This window comes from Rhinoderma darwinii, chromosome 6 (assembly GCF_050947455.1).
Source record: "Rhinoderma darwinii isolate aRhiDar2 chromosome 6, aRhiDar2.hap1, whole genome shotgun sequence".
Classification (NCBI taxonomy): Eukaryota; Metazoa; Chordata; class Amphibia; order Anura; family Rhinodermatidae; genus Rhinoderma; species Rhinoderma darwinii.
The window spans coordinates 41,242,786-41,263,639 of NC_134692.1; the positions used below are offsets into that span (position 1 = coordinate 41,242,786).

The following is a 20,854-nucleotide window of genomic DNA, read 5'->3' on the forward strand; positions in this document are numbered from 1 at the left end:
CAACCCCAAACTGCAACAAGCAAATAGACCCTAAGGGTGCCAGTCACAGCGTTGTGTAGTGCACCACGCTGGCTTACAGCCTCTAAATTATGCCTATGCAAATAGATCACAGGGTCTGCAAAGCACCTTGTAAGTATACCACACTAAGTACTGACACCCTATTCTCCCCCAATGAGGACTTATCGGAGTGACCATAATATCAATATAGTAGTTTGCATACAGAATATGGCATTAAAACCTGTTAACTCTTTAGATTGCAGGAAGAACCACTTGTCTTCATCCCACTAGTCACACTTTAGAAGACAGTCTTGTACAGGCCCCAACCCAGTTAACTCGTAGGACACACAATATCCCTGACTATTTCATGCCTAAAGCCACTGGTTCCTGGAGAAATTCTATTCCAGGCTTCCTCGCCTTACTTATTTCACTACACTTCACAGCTCACCGACAGTCTCATGGTGGCCACAATCAAAACCCAGCTGCACACACAGAAGCTCCAGGGTTCCCAAGTACAGGGGTCAACGACAAACCTTCAGCAGCTCCAGGAAGCAACAGCACTACAGGTGGTCCAGTCATACACTACTCTGCGCACTTTACCTCTCATACATCCTCATTCACCCCTTCTGGCTCTTCCTGGTAAACGTCCCTGCGCAGAGTGTAGAACAATGACATTTGCCCTTACATCGGCGCCGGGCTCTGAGCAGGGGCGGGATCCAACCAGTCCACCCCAGTTCTCCTGTACTCAATTGTATCCACATCCTCAGGACGCAAATACAAATATTTAGTCTAGTGCTGGAGAGGTACTGGAACGATCAGTTCCATGCATGGCCAATCGACACTTTAGCAATTATGTAGTCGGTGCTAGGCCATCATTGCGTTGTTCCACTGGTTGAGACAGGTTGAGCATGTTTGTTTGTTTTTCAGTGGGCAGTGTTGGGGGCTCTATGGGTAATTTTTATCTACAGGGGCATTGAAGTTTGCGTTGCCGGAGAATAGTGAGAATGGGGGGGGGGGGTGGGGGGGTGAATAGGTGAAAACTTCTCAATGGGCTTTGTTGGGGGCACCATCTACACAGGACTCTACATGGGCACTAGCTATAGGGGCCCTATCTACAAGAAGCTTTATAAAAGGCACTGTCTACAGTGGGCATTGTGAGTAGCACCATCTACAGGGGGCTCTATATGGGGAACTATGTATAGCAGGCATCGTGCATGCCATTATCTACATAGGGCCCTGTGAATGATGCTTTTACAGTGTTTGACAATTTCATGGGTGTTGTACCATTATATTTAGGGTAATATCATATGGTGCAGTTATATTCAGGGGCATAGAATGTGGCACCATGAGAATTATCGGGAATGTTGCAAAATTAAAGCTCCTTAGACATCTGATTGGCAAACTACAGAAATTGGTCGTGGCCAGGAGACAGTCATGGAGCTCTGGACTAGATGGACGAAGAGAAAAAGGACTCCAATCTGAGACTATATCACCCATGAGTCATTAAACATAACCTCTCCGTGACTGATCAGTACTGTAGTCACTGTATGATCTGCAGCAAGATGGGTGGTATATTTTTTTCTTATTTAATAAGACAGCAGCTCACAGCATATTCTTACCATTGTTCTGGCCATACTGGGAGCTGTATTTATATACCGTAAAAACGTATATGGCAGGTGTTAAACTGGACTGCAAGGACCCATTACCAACCTTACACGATCACTTAATTTATAATAAAAACACCAACACCTTCTTTGTGGAAGTGGCCACAGCTTTATTAATTATATACAAAAATCGGCATAGACATCTTATTCTAATTTTCCTGAAATGCCAAAGCTCCCTGTACTCCATCAGGTACGTAGGGTTCTATATCCGCCTTCGTAGCCGTAACTTCCGCCAACTGACATCTACAAAAGAAACCAGAAAACACACCAGAACAAGAACATAACCACAGAAAAACCTGAAAACCACAAGGGGAGGGAGGGTGTTCCTCACGCTGCAGCTTGAAGGTAAGAGGGCGTTCTGCCCCAAGACTCTTATATCACCTTTACCACACCCCTCGTACACCAATCCTAGTCCTGGGCATTATTTGAATATGTTCACTCCAATTTTTTAACCATTGCAGTCCCTGACACTTTCCCCAAGCGGTTCAGTGTCCATAAAATTTGCAAATGATCTCTGTACTGAGCTGTATTTGTGTTGGCACTGCTTTGATGTACCGCACTTGGTTCTATAGACCATACCACATTGAGTGATCATAGAAAAAAAGTTGTAAGCAAGCATTGCGCAGGTGAATCCAGTTTGTAAACCTAGGATATACATTTTACCACTTAATGACAGATATTAGTCATAAACAGGTGCTAGTTCCCACTCTAATATATCCATCATTGGGATCGCACAGATACTGCCCCTGTATCCACATCAGCAGCAGGAACTCTACATATTATGTACCACCTCAATTGTAACAACCTGTAGTACATAAACAACTTGTTCTACTGCACAGCTTAAAATAAACTTCAGAGCACAATGGTGGCTTTTTTTTTTTTCTTCATAAAAACAAATATTGAATGCATCCAGTGGTGTTGAATGCCCATCTCTGCTACATCTGAATTCCTACATTGACCAAGTGTAGACAAGAGCGCCCAGAGCTATAAACTAATCTCCCTGAGAACAGAGTATAGAAAGAGGTTCATACACGCCAGCTATATTAAAAAAAATATATTTATTTCCATATAAAATAAAACAGAGGCTACTGATTCCGCTCCTCCTGCGGTAATCAGGTTTTATGTTTGACCGGTCTCATCAGCGCTCTCCTCCTGGCAGGGTTCAGTCCTCAGTGCAGAGCAGATCTCAGGACTGGCAATGGCTCTTCTGGATTTGTAATGGGAGAGTCGTGCGGCTTCTGCAGCTATCAGAGTGAAACCATCACCACGGACTCCTTGTCTGGTCAACATATCAAGGGCCCAAAGCTGCTGGCTTGTAGTCTGCTGTGCCTAGGACAAAAGAGGTATTGGTTACAGCAGTTATACCAGGCTACAAACCCCACTGCATGATTCTACCATCCCAACAATTCATACTCCATATGTCAGAATTAAAGAGACTCCAGACAAAGAATTCAGAGTCACCTATACAACTGGACATTCCCCCCCCCCCCACTGCCTATAAGCCTTTATATACCTGCACCACCCCAAAGTCACCCCTTCCCCCAGCCAAGGCCCTAGCAAGTAGCCATCTGCATAAGAGGCGAGAACCCACATCAAAGGCCAAATGTATCTGGAACAGGTGACATACGAGACTAAAATTCTTAGTGGAGAAAGGAAGTAGCAAGCTTCCAAGTACAAACCTCCTAATGCAGTAGAAAAGTTATTGAGTGGTGCAATAGTCATTTAGACCTTGCCACATACAGAACAGCCTGGCACAGATTCACCCCCCCCCCCCCCCCCCGTTAGTTTCTTCTCCATCCTGTGGTTTTTGACCCCAAGATTTACAGTAGTACAGAAACGATACAACTATACCTCCCCCAACACCCTTCTGGGACCATTGTAAGCACATCCAGTCACAAGACATTGCGCAGTCTTACCTGGACCAGGACTCTAACCAGGTGCCGCTTATAATTATTTTTGGATTTCTGTATCGCATGCTGCAGTTTTCGGGATCCAGCACTGGATTTTTTGCCACACTTCACCTCCAATGTGGTCTTCATCCCATCTACTAGAAAATCACAATCCTTAATAACAGAGTCCTGCTGATCTCCAGTATTTCGAGCTGCATAAAGGGGTACAACAGAATTAGGGGGGCTGCATTGTAATCACTCAGCAGGGCTGTAATACAATATAAACCCTGACACTGGGAACGGCCAGCTCTATATGACACTAATAAAGCCATGTCAGTACGTAGAGCACCACCCTCTAGAAAGCTCCATAAAAATACAAGACTGGGTCCTAAATGGGATTTCTATAAATAAAGCTTCATCACTGAACTAAAAGTTCTCCAATTTTCTAATATACGGTTTCAAAATCTCTACTTAGACTGGGTTTTTTTTTTTCCTACACTACATACCTGGTCCCGTTCCCAGCTGAAAAGGGAATACAATTGTATCAGTCTAGATAATGCTCTCAGCTAAAAAAAGTCAGATTTTTTGCTGCAGTGTATCAGTCTGAAGGGTTATTTATCTGAGAGCATTGTATCTACTTCAGCTGAGAGCAGGACTTAGGCCCCATGCACACGAACGTGCTTTCGCAGCCACAATTCCCCCGAAAATCCACAGGAGAATTGCAGCCCCATTCATTCCTATGGGGCCATGCACACGACCGTTGTTTCCACAGTCGGTGCATGGCCCAGGAGCCCAGAAAGAACGGGCAAGTCTTATTACAGCCGTGTTCTGCGGTCCAGGCTCATAGCAAGGAATGGCCGCAGCCATGTGCACAGCCCTCAATTTGCAGGCGGCTTGCGGATGAGACTCCACCCCCAGCCGACTCAACTATCACGGTCGTACACATGGCTATGGTCATGTGCATGAGGCCCAAGTACAGGTTTGCAGCTTCAGAACATAAATATTCTAATTCACATCTTGAAGTTATATTAAAGTTTTAGAACCCATTACAGCACTTAAGCATTCACATTACACCTTTAAAAAATAAGTTGCAATCACGAAATGCAAATACACTCCACCTCTAAAAAGTATATTCACACATTGCACTTTTTGGCGTGATTTTGACAGAGGGTTTTTGCCACAATTTTGTAAAACAAAGCATACATAGACAACAAAATGTGAACACCCGAACAAGCACCAATGATTCTCACATGGCAGCAGTTCCTTGCCCTATAATTGAGCCAGCACTTCTGATAGACCAAGACAGACAGACACCCAACAGGCACGAGGTACTAACATTACTTACAATATACACAGCCCTTGGTGCCAGGTACAGATGTAGCCATCTTTATCTTGGCTTTTTCAATGGCTTTTGTTGTGCAATATCACACTGAAGCAAGTGGTCAAGATAAAAATGGCTACATCCATATTTATAGTACACAATGGTGCCAAGTCAGATGGCAGATTCCATGTAAGGGACATTAGGCCTTATTCACAAACATGTCCCATCCATGTGCAGTCCATTTTAACAGACTCATGAAATTCAATGGGGCCATTCCAATTATTTTTTTTTCCACAGAGCGTATGTCTGTTGCTAGAAACTCACTGCATGTCCAATGATGGTCCATTTTTGCAAATCAGACTCTCCCATTGAATGAGTGACAAGCTATATAGAATAAGATTTTAAAAAACAAAACCATTACTGGGATCTCTGTGCCACTACTACTCACCAGTCCACAGCTTCCTCCACACAAACCAGAGTGCCCATAGGAAGAGCTTTATAGCCACAGGGTAACGGCCCCTTCACTCAGTGACTTAAGAGCCTCAGCTGCTGCAAGTTCAGGGATTCATTGAGTTAGGCTGGGGCTAGACCTAGACTTTATTTTGCAGTGAGCCATAAATCACTCTTTGGGTAAGTTCACACATAGCATAAATACTGCTAAATCTGCAGCATAATACAGTAGCAGCAGAGTGGATGAGATTTGAACAAATCTCATCTAGACGCTGGGTAAATGATAAGTGGAAAAACCACTCAGAAATTGGCCTGTGGTGCAGTTTTTTAATCCGCAGCATGTCAATTTTATTTGCGTAACCGCTGCTTTTTTGTTGCAGGTTTTCCCCATTGTATTTAATAGGGAGGTAAAACCCACAACAAATAGCAGATGTTCAATTCAGTAGAAAATTTTTTTTATACTTACCCAGAATTCTTGCGTTTCATTTAATGTGACCAATCACAGAGTGCAGCGGTCAGATGGAATGAAACTTTATCAAAGGGCAGCAGAACGTCAGGATGTAAGAGGGACGCATCGGGATGGTAAGTATAGCCTTTTTTTTATTTTTTCAGTGCTGGATATTCCGGCAACTGTACCACAATTTGGTACGGTTTTTCGGCCGGAATTCCCTGCAGGGACCAGGACAGATACGCTGAGTGCTTTTACGCAGCAAATCCATGTGTCCACTGCGTGAAACTCACTGCATGTCCTATACTTGAGCGTTTTTTGCGCATCACGCACCCATTGAAGTCAATGGGTGCGTGAAAATCACGGACATCACACGGACGCACATCCGTGTGCTGTGCGTGATTCGCGCAACAGTTGCTCAAGAAATTAAGGGAAAAAGAAAACCACCTCCTTCATTTCATTTTCTATACGTCAAAACCACGTGACATAAGGATGGCATACGCGCAAAAATAACGCAGATGCGCACCAAACACTGATGACACACGGAACTGCAACGCGCGCAAAACGCTGCGTTTTTTTACGCTCGCAAAACGCACACGTTCGTGTAAATAAGGCCTTAGAGTTGCTTTAAAGTGGTTGCATTTATACGGCTCATATGATGTTCTGGTATATACACTGCGACTGCGCTATCGATTCCATCCAGAACAACGGAACCCTGACACAACCGTGACAAACGGAAACCATTAGCAATGTTTCCATCAGCATTGAGATCAATGGTGAGGGAAAGGGAAGCTAAGGTTTCAGTTTGCCTTTCCGTTGAGGGGTTAACCCGATGGAAACCTCTGACGGAACCCCTCAACGGAAGGGAAACGCTGATGTGAACAGGCCCTAAGTCTAGTGTTTGTTTAGTTTAGGTTTATGCTTAATTTAGTGTAGGGTTCGTTAACGTTTAGTTTAGTTAGGTTTATTTTTCTTTAAAAAAAGAAAAAACGTATTTATTATATATGTTATTATATCTTGACGCCTATATTCCGCAGAGGAGGCATATCCAGTGATAAGGAATTCCAAATCCTCTTGTCATCTTTCTCCAGTGACAATGAGGAACCTCCTCAAAGGCGCAGCAGGTCAACTGCAAGCCACTCCATCCGGCTGCCTCCCACATATATAGACCACAAATTTTTCTGATTTTATTTTCCCTTTAGGAATAAAAGTAAACATCATGAGTTGCAGGGAAAAATATTTCTTTATTGTTTTTTTTCTTCTGAGTTCGTTGATTTAAAAGAGGAGCAAACAAACGTATATGCACAGCAGTTTCTTGCCATCTCATGCACAAAAACGGACAGGAATAGGACCTGTTCTATAATTTGCGGAATGGACACATGGATCCGCAAATAAAAGAGATGTGTGCATGGCTCCATAAAAATGAATGGGTCAATGTGCTATCCGTAAAAAAAACGGATAGCACACTGCAGAATTTTACTGAAGTGTGCATGAGCCCTTAGGGCCCATTCACACGAACGTGAATAACGTCCATGTGCTACGCATGGAAATCACGCGCAGCACACGGACCCATTGATTTCAATGGGGGCGTTCACACATGCGTGAGTTTTCACGTAGCGAGAGTCCGCTGCGTGAAACTCACTGCATGCCCTATATTGATGCGTTTTCACGCACCTACGCGGCCATTGAAGTCAATGATTGCGTGAATACCACGGATGCACATCCGTGTGCGGTGCGTGATTTGCGCATCAATTGAATATAATTAAAAAAAACGTGCTTTACGAGTGCGTGAATAACGCATGCCACTCGCAAAGCACACTGATGCATAACGCAAAACACACAGACCAGACTCACGCATGTTTTTTACACGCGTGAATCTGATACGCTCATGTGAATGTAGCCTAAGGGTATGCTCACACGGCCTATTTTTTGAAAAATCGGAAGCAGAATGCCTCCAAACATCTGCCCACTGATTTCATTGAGAAAAACTGCGTTCTCTTCCGAAAGGCCGTTTTCTTACGTGGCCATTTTGAAAAACAGCCGGATAAAATAACGGCCGCGAAAAAGAAGTGCAGGACACTTCTTGGGACTTTTTGGAGCTGTTTTTCATAGACTGTATAAAAAAACAGCTCCAAAAACGGCCGTAAAAAGCTCCATATTTTCAGACTTTTTGAGTTTGCGTGTGAACATACCCTTACTGTGTCCCTTCCAATATCACCCTAATTTTGACAGGTTGAATGCTATTTCACATTTGGGCCCTGTCTTGTGTCCAGAGTTTGGGAAAGGATCTCATAAAGGGTATTCCTTAACATACAATAAATATTGAGGTGTGCTGATCCACTTATGCATGGTACGCAAAAACACTTTTCATTTAAATTACATATGTAGCTTAGTGGATGATGGATCAGGGAGCGGACAGCTTCCTGCTCCACCATAGTACTCAATTGTATCTGTATGCTAAGGACGCAGATACAATTGAATGTAGCAGTCATCTGGGGCACAAGGCCAAAGATCCGGGAATGCCCATTGCTAGCAAAGCCACTGCTGGCCTACAACTGAATCTGCATCCTGAGGGCGCAGATACTGCTGAAAGTTATGGCGCTGCCAGGGTGTCTATTAGGCTGGGTTCACACACCCTATTTACGGACGTAAAAAGGCGGCGCGTAAAAAGGATGCCCGCGTCAAAGAAGTGCCTGTCACTTCTTCAGACGTAAATGGAACCGTTTTCCATTGACTCCATGGAAAAACAGCTACATTACGTCCGTAATGGACGCAGCGAAAAACGCCTGCACATGCCATTACGTCTGAAATTACGGAGCTGTTTTCTCCTGAAAACAGCACCGTAATTTCAGCCGTAACGGAGGCTGCCGTGTGAACATACCCTCAGGGGCCCCTTGACCTCTAACCCCACGCAATTGTGTGGTGTGCATAGTGGTAAAGACCGCCACTGCTCATAGGCCCTCATTTATCAAAACCATCCCAACAAATTTACCAGAAATTGGCGTAAATTATAGCAGAAATCTACGCCAGCTCGTAGCAGATTGTGGCGCTTGGACAGTCCAAAATGCAACAAATTTATTGAGAGGAGTGCTTTTCTTAATAAATTTAGCGCATCCTACTTCAGTGGGCTTCTGATCAAGACTGGCGTATGAAACTCCAGCCTTAGTAAATTTCCCCCACAATGTTTATTAACATTCATTTTGCTGTACAATTATGTAGTGAAATAAGGGATTTCAAGACATGAGGTAGTGAGGAATTATATTTATTGTGTAAAGAGTTTTTATGTTATCCATAGAATTTGGTAAACATACACATGTTTTGATTGCTACATATTTTTGCATAAGTCAAAAGTGAATCCGAATAGTTTTCTTCATGATTGCCCAGGTTTCTTCTAAATCAAAGGAAACAAAAAGGGTCAATACGCACTCATGAAAACAAAATATATATATATATATATATTTAGGCTGAACAAATTTTTTTTATCTTAATTAAATGTTGTTTGAACGGGCTGGCTTGTTTAGCCTACTCCCTGCTCATATTATAGATCCCCTTGGTAAAAGTTTCTAGTAGTGAGTCATACTGCATTTTGTGCATTGTAAAAATTGTATTTTCATTCATTTAAAAAAAAAAAACAAAAAAAAAAAAACACTTCAGAACCTGCACGTGTGAATGTATCTTAGGAATTAATACACACCTCACCCTTAAAAGGATTTTCCAGGACTTTGATACTGATGGCCTATCCCTAGGATAAGTCAGCAATATTAGATCGTTGGGGGTCTGACTCGCAGCACCGCCACCAGTCAGCTGACTGAAGGGGCTCCAGTCAGCGCCGCATCCTCTTTATTGTTTACCAGACACAGCATCATACATTTTGTAGCTGCTGTATATGATACTGAAGCTCTCTGTAGTTCTGTCCCATTCAAGTAAAAGGAGCTGAGCGACAGACACTACTAAATGTACAGTACTGAGGCTGATAAACAATGAAGGGGTCAAGCGCCACAGGCCCTTCAGTCAGGTGATCTGTGGGGGTGCCAGGAGTCGGACCAGCACCGATCTGATATTGATGGTCTATCCTAAGGAAAGGCCATCAATATCAAAGTCCCGGAAACCCCCTTTACAAAGAAAACAAAGGTTACTGGTATTCTACTGTATAATAAAAATTGAATGTTTGTCAAACTTCAGACCTAAATATGCTAATTGAGTTTAAGGTAAAGACCATGTAAAAAGATCTAATTTTTGGCACAGTCACTTCACTGCCCATACTGGAAACAATATATTCAACAGCCCCAGATCTTATCTTACAACCAAGCCCAGAAACTTCTGCCACTGCACAGATGACCTCAACAGTGATGTTTTAAGAAAAAAGAGAACACCATCATGTCAAAGTTGTGCATAAGGCATGTATAAGTTGGTTTATGAGGTCATACACTTTTTGCCTATGTAAACTTATAGTTACCCTTTGTTCTTTCTAGTGTCCATGGTGCCAGTTACCACCGTGATGTCCGTGACCACCATGATGGCCATGACCACCGTTATAGCGATGTCCACCGTGATAACCATTATGATGACCATAAGAGCCACCATACCCATGGTTCCAGTTTGATCCATAGCGTGAGCCATAGAATGGCCGATTGAAACCACCACCATAGCCACTGTTATAGCCAAGCCCATAACCAGGGCCATATCTGTAATATCCGCCATATCCTCCCAAAAGACCTCCTGAAAGAAAACAGAATTAAATCAGGTACAAAACTCAGAAATGGATGATGATCATGTAGCAAAAAGAGTTTAAGTGATTTATATGGCACATTGGTTTAATTTCAGTATTTTTTTATTTCTTTTACATTCAGAAAAACATTTCTAGTATATTCTGTTCATTAGTTGGTATGAAAGCAGTTACTGTATAACTTAGGTCTAAAATCTTTGAAATATAGATGATTTCCTCATGTCAAAACACACTTTATGTAGTTAAAGTGTCTGCTACTGCAGCATTAGGAGCAGCCTGCAGAATGGACCGTGGTCTCAAAACAGCAACAAAACGCTGTAATAACACACAATGATAATATACTGTAGTCCTGCACTATAATCAGGGTTTTTTTCTATAACTAGAGGTACACCTTAAGTTGATGATGACAATGATAATGGAGCCTAGTGTTAACTGATGAGGGATCACTGATATAAACTATGGTTCAGCTAGGTTCACACTATTCCATTTATGACAGGTCTTTTTTAACCACAACAAGGAGGGGGATATAAAAAAAAAAAAGAGAAGTATGTCTGTACTTTATGTTTCTTCGGTTGAAGATTCTGTTATCAAGAGTTTATAAAAAAAACAAAAAACAAACATACTTTCCTGTGTGAACCATGCATACCGCTCGCAGGACAACGTGGTGTTATGGCAGAAAAATATTTAATTATAGAGGAGACCGATCAGCTTTCCTGACGTATATTTTAGTAAATACTTACATTCCCCATGAAGTTATAATTCTGGATCATCGTTTCTTGTTGTGCTGTTCCTCAGTTATTCCTCCTGGACACTCCCTATTGACAAGGGAAGCATTTCCAGAAGGAATAACAGAAAAATAGCACAATGCAGAGTTCTAAGAAAATATGCTCCAGAATTGTTATTTCATGGGGATACAAGTTTTTACTGAAAAACAAATGTCAGGAGAACTGACGGGTCCACCTTAAAAAATCTTCTTGTGATGAAATATAATTTATCACTTACCAATCGCAATGTTCAACAGGGACATGATGATCAATCCTGAAAATAAAGAGAGACATATAATGGAATATGTTTTCAAGTATCTATAATTATAATTTTTAAGGAGTATTATTTTATTTATTCATTTTATATCAGTTTTTTTGGACCACATGGTTCCAGATTAATGGCACTTTGCTGTAGTTTTCTTATGAGATCATTTCATTTTGCCACTCATTAATTTTTATTTTTTTTAAATTCTCTTTTTATTGAATATTTTTAACATACAAAATAAAACAGGTTATTTGTGTAGAATAGCAAATACAAGCATGAAAGGCATATACGTATGTTATGCATTAAATAGTACAGTCACTGCACATGGAATCTTATCATGAAGGCATTCAAGGAGTGAATATTACAACAGAAAACAAAGAACTATATACACACAGTTCCAGAAGTAGATTAATCACATATTACCCGTTAGGTGAGGAGGTGAGGGGATGGGAGGTTAATAAGGGTTAAGGGAGGGGAGATGAGGGGTGAAAATCCTTTGGGAACTCGTAATACATATGAAATAGTTAGCAATCCACAGTTAACACAGTCCACAATTAACACAAGGAGCCTCTATGTTCCCACCAGACTGACCAAGTGGCAGCGAACACATTGTGTCTTCTATCTGCCCAACTAACTAATTCCTCCATTTGTGGATCTCCATTTGAAAGGTATCAAGAGTTTGGCTGCTCTCAGTATGTGGGTGGAAAGATTTTTACCGGGCGGTTTAAAAGAGTCAGCTGGAGCCCAAAGTAATATCACTGCTGGGGAGTGGGGTGCATTCCACTCAGTTATTTGGCATATACTATTTAATATCTCTAGCCAAAAAGACTTGATTAAAGGACAGTCCCACCATATGTGGAGATATGAGCCCTTCTCTCCCAAGCATCTCTCCAGCAAAGATCATCCAAGAGCAGGTTTATTTTATGCATTTTGCCACTCATTATAGGTTGAATCTACACATTTAAACCGTGTATTCATAATTTTTTGGGCTTGATCGTGTAAACTATATACAGTTTATTCCCTTTATTTTTACTAATTCCCTTACTATGTGTACATTACAGGGAAAGGAGACTATATAGCTTTGTAAGTACACGTCTAATGTACCAGAGGTAAAAAATAAAAATTTATTTGCCATCAACTTTTTGAAGTTTGTAGAAGGACATGACGACAGAACTTTTATAATCAATACTTTTCCAAAGCCCATGAATGCAATGAACCAATAAAGATCTATAATTTTGCTCTCCATACTTCTGTTATGTGAGGGATACCAGCAGAAGCATAAGGATCTGCATAACAAAAATCTAAATGGGTTCCCCTGCTGTTGCTGGTACAATTTATCAAACCCAACGATAGTAAGTGTATTACTAAACATATACATTTACAATAGATACTATGAATAATAACATACACAAGCAAATAAACAAAAAAACTATGAATCTGCTTCAAGCTCCTCACATATTGTATGATATCAACATGTGTGACTCATGGCAGAAATTCCTGCGGCTTAATAATCCATTGCATACATCTTAATGGGGTTGTTTCTGCAGAATGTGCATGAATTTCAGCAAGTCCCTTCAATTGAATGCGACAGTTGCAGAAATTTTTCCAACAAATCTTCCACGTGTGAATTCACCCAGGGCTGGCGTTAGCACACAGCAAGGTACGGCAGATTCCTTGACCCATTGGAGGAGGGGGGTTCACTGCTGCTCTCCACTCTGCATTATATCCTGTGTAATTTCTCTTACACAGGACAGTCGGAAAACCTACACAGCAGGTTCGGACTGGCCCACCAGAGAACCAGAGGATTCTCCGGTGGGCCCAGGCTCTAACACAATAATGGCACTTAAAGGTCCAGCAGAAGACAACCCCATTTGGAGCTCTTTTGAGAGACTAACTTGCCACTTGGGTCCATTTCTTCTGGGATGATTCAAAAAGTAACTATTAGACCTTATTGATGATATATCCTATGTGTACAATGATGACAACAAGGACTATGATAAAATGAAAAGTGGACATTTACATGTTCTGTATAGATGGAAGGTGGGCCCTCAGAATCGGCTCCTCTGGTGGGCCCATGGACTGCCAGTCTGACGCTGCTACACAGGACACTGCTCTGTCCTGACGTGTTGTGTTGCTTCTCCTACACAGGATGTTGCGGGAAGGGCCATCCATGTAACTCTGACCAAGCACAGGGATGCTTCTTTATTTAAACATTGTAATCCGCAGCATAATACAGTAGCAGCAAAGTGGATGATATTTAAACACATCTCATCCACACGTTACGTGAATACTGATCGAAAAAAAACGCTCAGAAATTGACCTCCGCTGCGGTTTTTTAATGCTCAGCATGTCAATTCTATTTGCGTAAACGCTGCTTATTTGTTGCAGGATTTCCCCATTGAATTCAATGGGAGGTAAAACCCAAAACAAATAGCAGATGTTGCATATATTGCGACACATTCCACGATTCCGCCACAGAAAACGCAACTTACACTTACCCAGAAGTCTGTTTCTTCGTCCAGGCCTGCCTCCTAGGATGACGTTTCATCCTGTGCGACCGCTTTAGCCAATCACGTCACCATGGTAAGTATCCTTTTTTTTGTGCAGTGTACCGCAGCGGACATTCCGGCCAGAGAACTGCACCAAAATTTGGAGCGTTTTTTTGGCTGGAATTCCCTGCGGCACACAGGGCGGATACGCAGCGTATCCACCCTGTGTGAACATACCCTTACTGTGCATAGGAAGAAATGTGTCAATCAGTGACTGGAGGGCTGGGGAGCATGCATATCATGACTTTCTCTGCCTAAAAACCTCAATATTCTTCTTCACAGGCCTAATGTACTGGTATATATAGATATATCATTACATTATAAGTAGAAAAAAAGGTGAATTGTAAAAGTCAAATTTTTAAAGTAAAAATAACAGTAAGGGTATGTTCACACGGCCTATTTACGGACGTAAATCGGGCGTTTTTGCCCCGAATTACGCCCGAAAATAGCGCCTCAATAGCGCTGACAAACATCTGCCCATTGAAAGCAATGGGCAGACGTTTGTCTGTTCACACGAGGCGTATATTTACGCGGCGCTGTCAAAAGACGGCGCGTAAATAGACGCCCGCGTCAAAGAAGTGACCTGTCACTTCTTTGGCCGTAAATAGAGCCGTTATTCATTGACTCCAATGAATAGCAGCGCTAATTACGGCCGTAATTGACGCGGCGTTCAAGCGCCTGCACATGCCGGTACGACTGAAATTACGGGGATGTTTTCAGGCTGAAACATCCCCGTAATTTCAGCCGTAACGGACGCCCTCGTGTGAACATACCCTTACAAACAATATATATATTTGAATACATTTATTTGAATAAAGATCATAAAACAGTAAATAATAGAGTATATTTGGTATCCCCATAACCATAACAACCCGTACAATACAGTGATATTATTTGTGGTTATAAAATAAATGGCGTAAATGGCACAATTACTTTTTCTGCATTTAATGTGATTTTCCCAGAATCAACAATTATCACCTATTTGCTGGGACCCACAATGATCGTGTGAACAGGAGGACTTTGCAGTGAGGAGGACTTTGAGTGGAGCTGCAGTCGATCATGCGCCCACCGCTTCATTTAATGTCTATGGCGCTGACAGAAGCAGCCAAGTGCAGGGCTTGGCCGTTTCCATCTGTACCATAGATATTGAATGGACTTGCGGGCGCATAGTCGACCCCCACTCCATTCAAGCTCCTATTCATTGAGGGGTTGCAGTGAGGGTCGGGCCCCTGTTCTAACGATCAGCAATGGGGCCCCAAGTATTCAGACACTTATTATTTATCCTATGGATAGGTGATAATTGGCGATTCTGGGACAACCCCTTTAACCCATAATAAAAGTTAATTAAGTCCTTCTTGCTATCTCAAAAACTACAGCACCCACATTTTCAAGCCGTAAAATAGTTAAATTACAGACTTTTCAACATACAGCTGCCTTTCTACTTCTTATGGTATGTTCACACATGGGATATTTATGTTTGTTTTTGTGTTCTTTGGTAGCGCAAAAAAATGCAGAAAAACATAACAATACCGGTAGTTGAAGCATAAGGGGGCCCTCAATTTACTATTACTTGTGAACTCCACAATTGTTTAACTTTTATACCATAGAGATAGGTTACAGAAAGTATAAAAACACAAATCAAATAAAAGGCACAAATGGCTATCCTGTTAACAATAGAACATGCTAGAACAATATATTTTCAATGGTTTTCTATAGGTTATATCCATTGTAATATCTACCTAGCCCCCCTCGCATCCCCCTAGAATATCGTACACCAGATATACAAGACGTTGATATATCAGAACAATACAATGAATGAAAACAAAGCATAAAATCATATGTAAGCTACATACCGAATCCTGGAACCTTCAAGAGAAATTGAAGTGAATACTATTCTCAGTGAAGACGGATACTTTTATTTCGTTAGAAGGACAGGGAGGAGACAGTCTTCTCGCTGCTCGAAATGAATTGTTGAGACATTCTCTGTCTCTGAGACATTTCTTTAATCCGTACAATAACAATATTACCATGCAGCAGGTTGACATCATTGTGATATTACCAAAACACACCTTAGAGTTACTGTACGGCTACATAGTTGTAGCTGCCGTAATGATCATATTCATCGCTTGCATATTTCAGAATTTTTATGTAAATCATTTTTGTATGTGTTCTGTATGATAGATGCATCTAATGACACGTTTTTCTATTGTGTACATGGTGCTGTTATTACCCAAGGGCACAACTGTTTGCAATATTTCTCTCATTGTATAAGGTTTAACATTTCCATACTGTATATTTAATCAATTGGACCAATATTTACCATGGTTTAACCCCTTAATGACCAGCCTATTTTAAACCTTAATGACCAAGCCATTTTTTACGTTTTTCCATCGTCGCATTACAAGAGCTATAACTTTTTTATTTTTGCGTCGACATAGCTGTATAAAGTCTTGTTTTTTGCGGGACAAGTTGTATTTTTTAATAGCACCATTTTGAGGTACATATTATTTATTGATTAACTTTTTTTGGGGGGGAATAGAAAAAAACCTGAAATTTCGCCACACTTTTTCACGTCCTAAATCTACGCTGTCTACCGTGTGGTATAAATAACACAATAACTTTATTCAGCGGGTTGTTACGATTGCAACGATACCAAATTTGTATAGTTTTTGTATGTTTTACTACTTTTACACAGTAAAAACGCTTTTTTTCAAAATTATTTGTTTTTGTGTCTCCATATTTGAAGAGCCATAACTTTTTTATTGTTCCGCCGATGCAGTTGTGTGAGGGCTTTTTTTTTTCCGGGACGACTTGTAGTTTTTATTGGTACCATTTTGGAGTAGATGCGACTTTTTGATCACTTTTTATCACTTATTTTTTTTGTCAGGATTCACAGAAAACAGCAATTTTTCCATAGTTTTTATTTAATTGTTTACGGTGTTCACCGTGCGGGTTAAATAATGCAATGGATTTATAGTCGGGGTCGTTACGGACGCGGCGATACCAAATATGCGTAACTTTTTTACTTTATTTTGGTTTTTTAATAGTAAAGCAGTTTGTAAAGGGAAAAAGTGGGTTTTTCATTTTTCTTTTCACATTTTTTTTTTTATTAACCTTATTAAACTTTTTTTTAAACTTTTTTACTAGTCCCACTAGGGGACTATAATATGCGATTCTGCAATCGCTATTATAATACACTGCAATACTTCTGTATTGCAGTGTATTATGCCTGTCCGTTTAAAACGGACAGGCATCTGCTAGGTCATGCCTGCGGCATGATCTAGCAGGCATTCATTACAGGCAGACCTGGGGGCATTTATTAGGCCCCCGGCTGCCATCGGAGACACAGACACTCGGCGATCTTATCGCCGGGTGTCAGTGGGATGAGAGGGAGCTCCCTCCCTCTCTCCGAAACCACTCAGATGCAGTGCAAGCTATTGAGCACCGCATCTGAAGGGTTAAACGGGTGAGATCGATACTTATATCGATCTCACACGTTCGAGCAGGGACACCCCCAGCCCTCAGCTACATCTGGCAGCTGAGAGCAGGGAGATTTGACCGCTCCCTGCTCTGTTTATTTATCCTGATGCAGCGCCGTAAAAAGGCTTATGCATCAGAATAAAGCCTGTTAGTGACTGACGTGAAAAGGCGTATTAGCGGTCACTAACGGGTTTATTGATAACAAATTTCAAGTTCATTTGAGAAGAAAAATGCAATCCTGGATAACAGGCAGGAAAGTAAACCTTTATAAAGTGTGGTCAAATATGTCTTTAAAAGGGATAACTAAAAAAGGAAAAGGCACCATAGGACGAAAACGTATCAGTGAAGGCAAGTATTAAGGACACTTAGGCTGGGTTCACACGTGGCGGAATTTCACTTAAATTCCGCTGCGGACACTCCGCAGCGTTAATCCGCAGCGGAGCCGTTTGTCCATTGACTTACACTTTAATTTAGCAGTGTTCGTTTAGACGATGCGTAAAATTCCGCTGCGGAGCATAGGCTGCGGAGCGGAATTTGGTGTCCGCAGCATGCTCTGTCTGTTGCGGAGCAGTGGCGGACTCATGGCGGAATTTCTCCATTGACTTCAATGGAGATTCTAATTTCCGCAATGAAGTCCGCAGCTGTCATGCACATGTTATGTGTGCTGCGGATGCGTCTTGCTTTTTTAACTTGACATTTCTTCATTCTGGCTGGACCTATGTATTTCTAGGTCTACAGCCAGACTGAGGAAGTCAATGGGGCTCCCGTAATGACGGGAGCGTTGCTAGGAGACGTCAGTAAATAGTCACTGTCCAGGGTGCTGAAAGAGTTAAGCGATCGGCAGTAACTGTTTCTGCACCCGGGACAGTGACTACCGATCCCAATATACATCTATCTGTAAAAAAAAATGAAGTTCATACTTACCGAGAACTCCCTGCTTCTGTCTCCAGTCCGGCCTCCCAGGATGACGTTTCAGTCTAAGTGACGGCTGCAGCCAATCACAGTCTAATAACAGGCTGCAGCGGTCACATGGACTGCCGCGTCATCCAGGGAGGTCGGGCTGGATGCCGAAGGAGGGACGCGTCACCAAGACAACGGGCGGTAAGTATGAATTTCTTTGACTTTCACAAGGGAAAGTGCTGTCCCTTCTCTCTATCCTGCACTGATAGGGAGAAGGGAAGTACTTTTACCGCAGTCCGCAGCAGCTAGTCCGCATCAATTTACTGCACATTTTGTGCAGATCCGCAGCAGAATCTGCAACGCAGATTCTGTGCGGCATTGATGCGGACAGTTGCGGAGGAAATCCGCCACGTGTGGTCATGCCCTTACAGTAACTGCTCACCTCCCAGTTGTGCACAACTCGAAAGGGTCAGGTCACACAGCTGCTGCTGTCATTCCCATGTCATGTATGCACATCCAATAGACAAAAAACGGCAGTTCCAGGATCCCGAAGGAAAGGAGAGGCTATAGGACAGGCTGCCGCGAGGTGAAGACTCCAAGGGAGGGATATTTTTAAAGTAAATCCAGGTTTTGAAACACGTGAATCAGGTGATAAAAACAGTAAAAACACATGGTGTTATAATATACACAATAGTTAAATTACAACCAGGTTAGGGGTCAAAGATCCATAATAATAAAAAAAAATAATAATAGATTCACAACCACATATTCTGCAAGTTACAGCCAACTTATAAATGATTACAGAATAGACCCTAATAAAGATGAAAATATAATAAAAAAATAAACAATATTAATCTAACCTAGCGTGTCATCAAGGATACCAGTAAACTATTACTACAGTGGCTGGTACGGCCCAAGGTGGATAGAATAGCAAAGGGTAATCAAACTAGTATCAAGTAGAGCCACGGGTCTACTCTATTGTGTTAAAACAAGACCAATTGACTGATGCACAAAGGAATTTTCTCCTGCCAGCAAAGTTCAATATGTGTGCCTTTGATTGAGGGCTTTTGGCCCTCCGTGGACAACACACCACATTAGGTTAATCTTGTTTTTTATTTTATTATATTCTAACCCCTTAAGTACGCAGACAGTTTTGGCCTTGAGGACGCATCAATTTTCTTTGTTTTTTTCATCATTCATTCCAAGAGGCATAACTATTTTAGTTTTTATTTAGCATAGCTGCATGAGGGCTTTTTTGCGGGACAAGTTGTATTTTTTAATAGCACTAATTTGGGGTATGTATAGTGTAAAGCTGTCCCTCAAGTTACAATATTAATTGTTTCAATCATTGTAAGTTACAAATATTGTAACTTCAGACCGTAACTCTACAGAAAACTAGTAATTGGTTCCAAAGCCCCCAAAATGTCTTCCAAAAAATAAGAAGAAAAGGAATAAGCAGATAACTAATACAGATAAAGCAAGTTCTTACATATACAAATCTGAAATAGCTAGTGGAAGCTGTAAATCGCTTTCTATGATGAGGACAGGAGCTTCTACAAAGTCCAGTACAGTACACAGTATACCGAAATAATAAAATGGGGCCGCCCTCACCTGGTACCTAAAAGAACAACTTGTAATAATACACGTAAAGAACAGTACAAAGCATGGTGCACCATACTGTACTATAGAGAGGCGCTACTAGACAGCCAATCAGTGCATGAACTTCAGTAATACAGTTGTATTACTAGAAAAATGCCTGGCTGTGCTGATTGGCTGGATCTTCCAGCCAATTAGACGCTCCGCAGAGACGGACTGTCTGTGGCATTATATATTGAATGTGCTTTCAAGTTACAATAGCCCAGAAAAGACCATTATATGTTGAAAATATGGTAACCTAACAGCCATTGTAATTTGAGGGACCACTGTAGTGTATAACTTTAATAAAAAAAAAAAATATAAAATTGGGGGGCAGAAAAAAAGCAATTCAGCCCTTTGTTTTTGAGTTTTGTTTTTACAGCGTTTATCGTGCGGTATTAATGACATGTTAACTTTATTCCGCAGGTATATAGAAATACGGCGATAGTTTTTTCTATCTTGTACTACTTTTGTTCAATAAACACTTTTTTTAGGCCCCCTTCACGCACCAAATTTTTCTTATAATTTTGACTGCATCAAAAAATGATTCTAAAAACACCTGAATTATTAAAATGTAACATGCGTTTTTAGTGGCGTTTTTGGCAGCATTTTTTATTCGGTGTAATTATGGACATGCTTTTTTTCTATAGTTTTGGAAGTCCTATAAAGAAACCTATAAGAAAAATGCCTGAAAACACGCCATACCCAGAGCATGCTGCGTTTGGAAAAAATTGACACTCACTACCAAATTGTCTCAAAAACTTCA

At 41.4% G+C, this 20,854-nt stretch overlaps 1 long non-coding RNA gene across 1 annotated transcript in view; it reads left to right on the forward strand.

Annotated features, from left to right (window-relative positions):
- LOC142656276 (uncharacterized) overlaps positions 1-20,854 on the forward strand; it is a 47,917-nt gene that overhangs the window by 14,571 nt on the left and 12,492 nt on the right. The window contains exon 2 of the long non-coding RNA XR_012849642.1: positions 10,242-10,513. This is a non-coding gene — a long non-coding RNA (uncharacterized LOC142656276). The remainder of the gene's footprint in view (positions 1-10,241; positions 10,514-20,854) is intronic.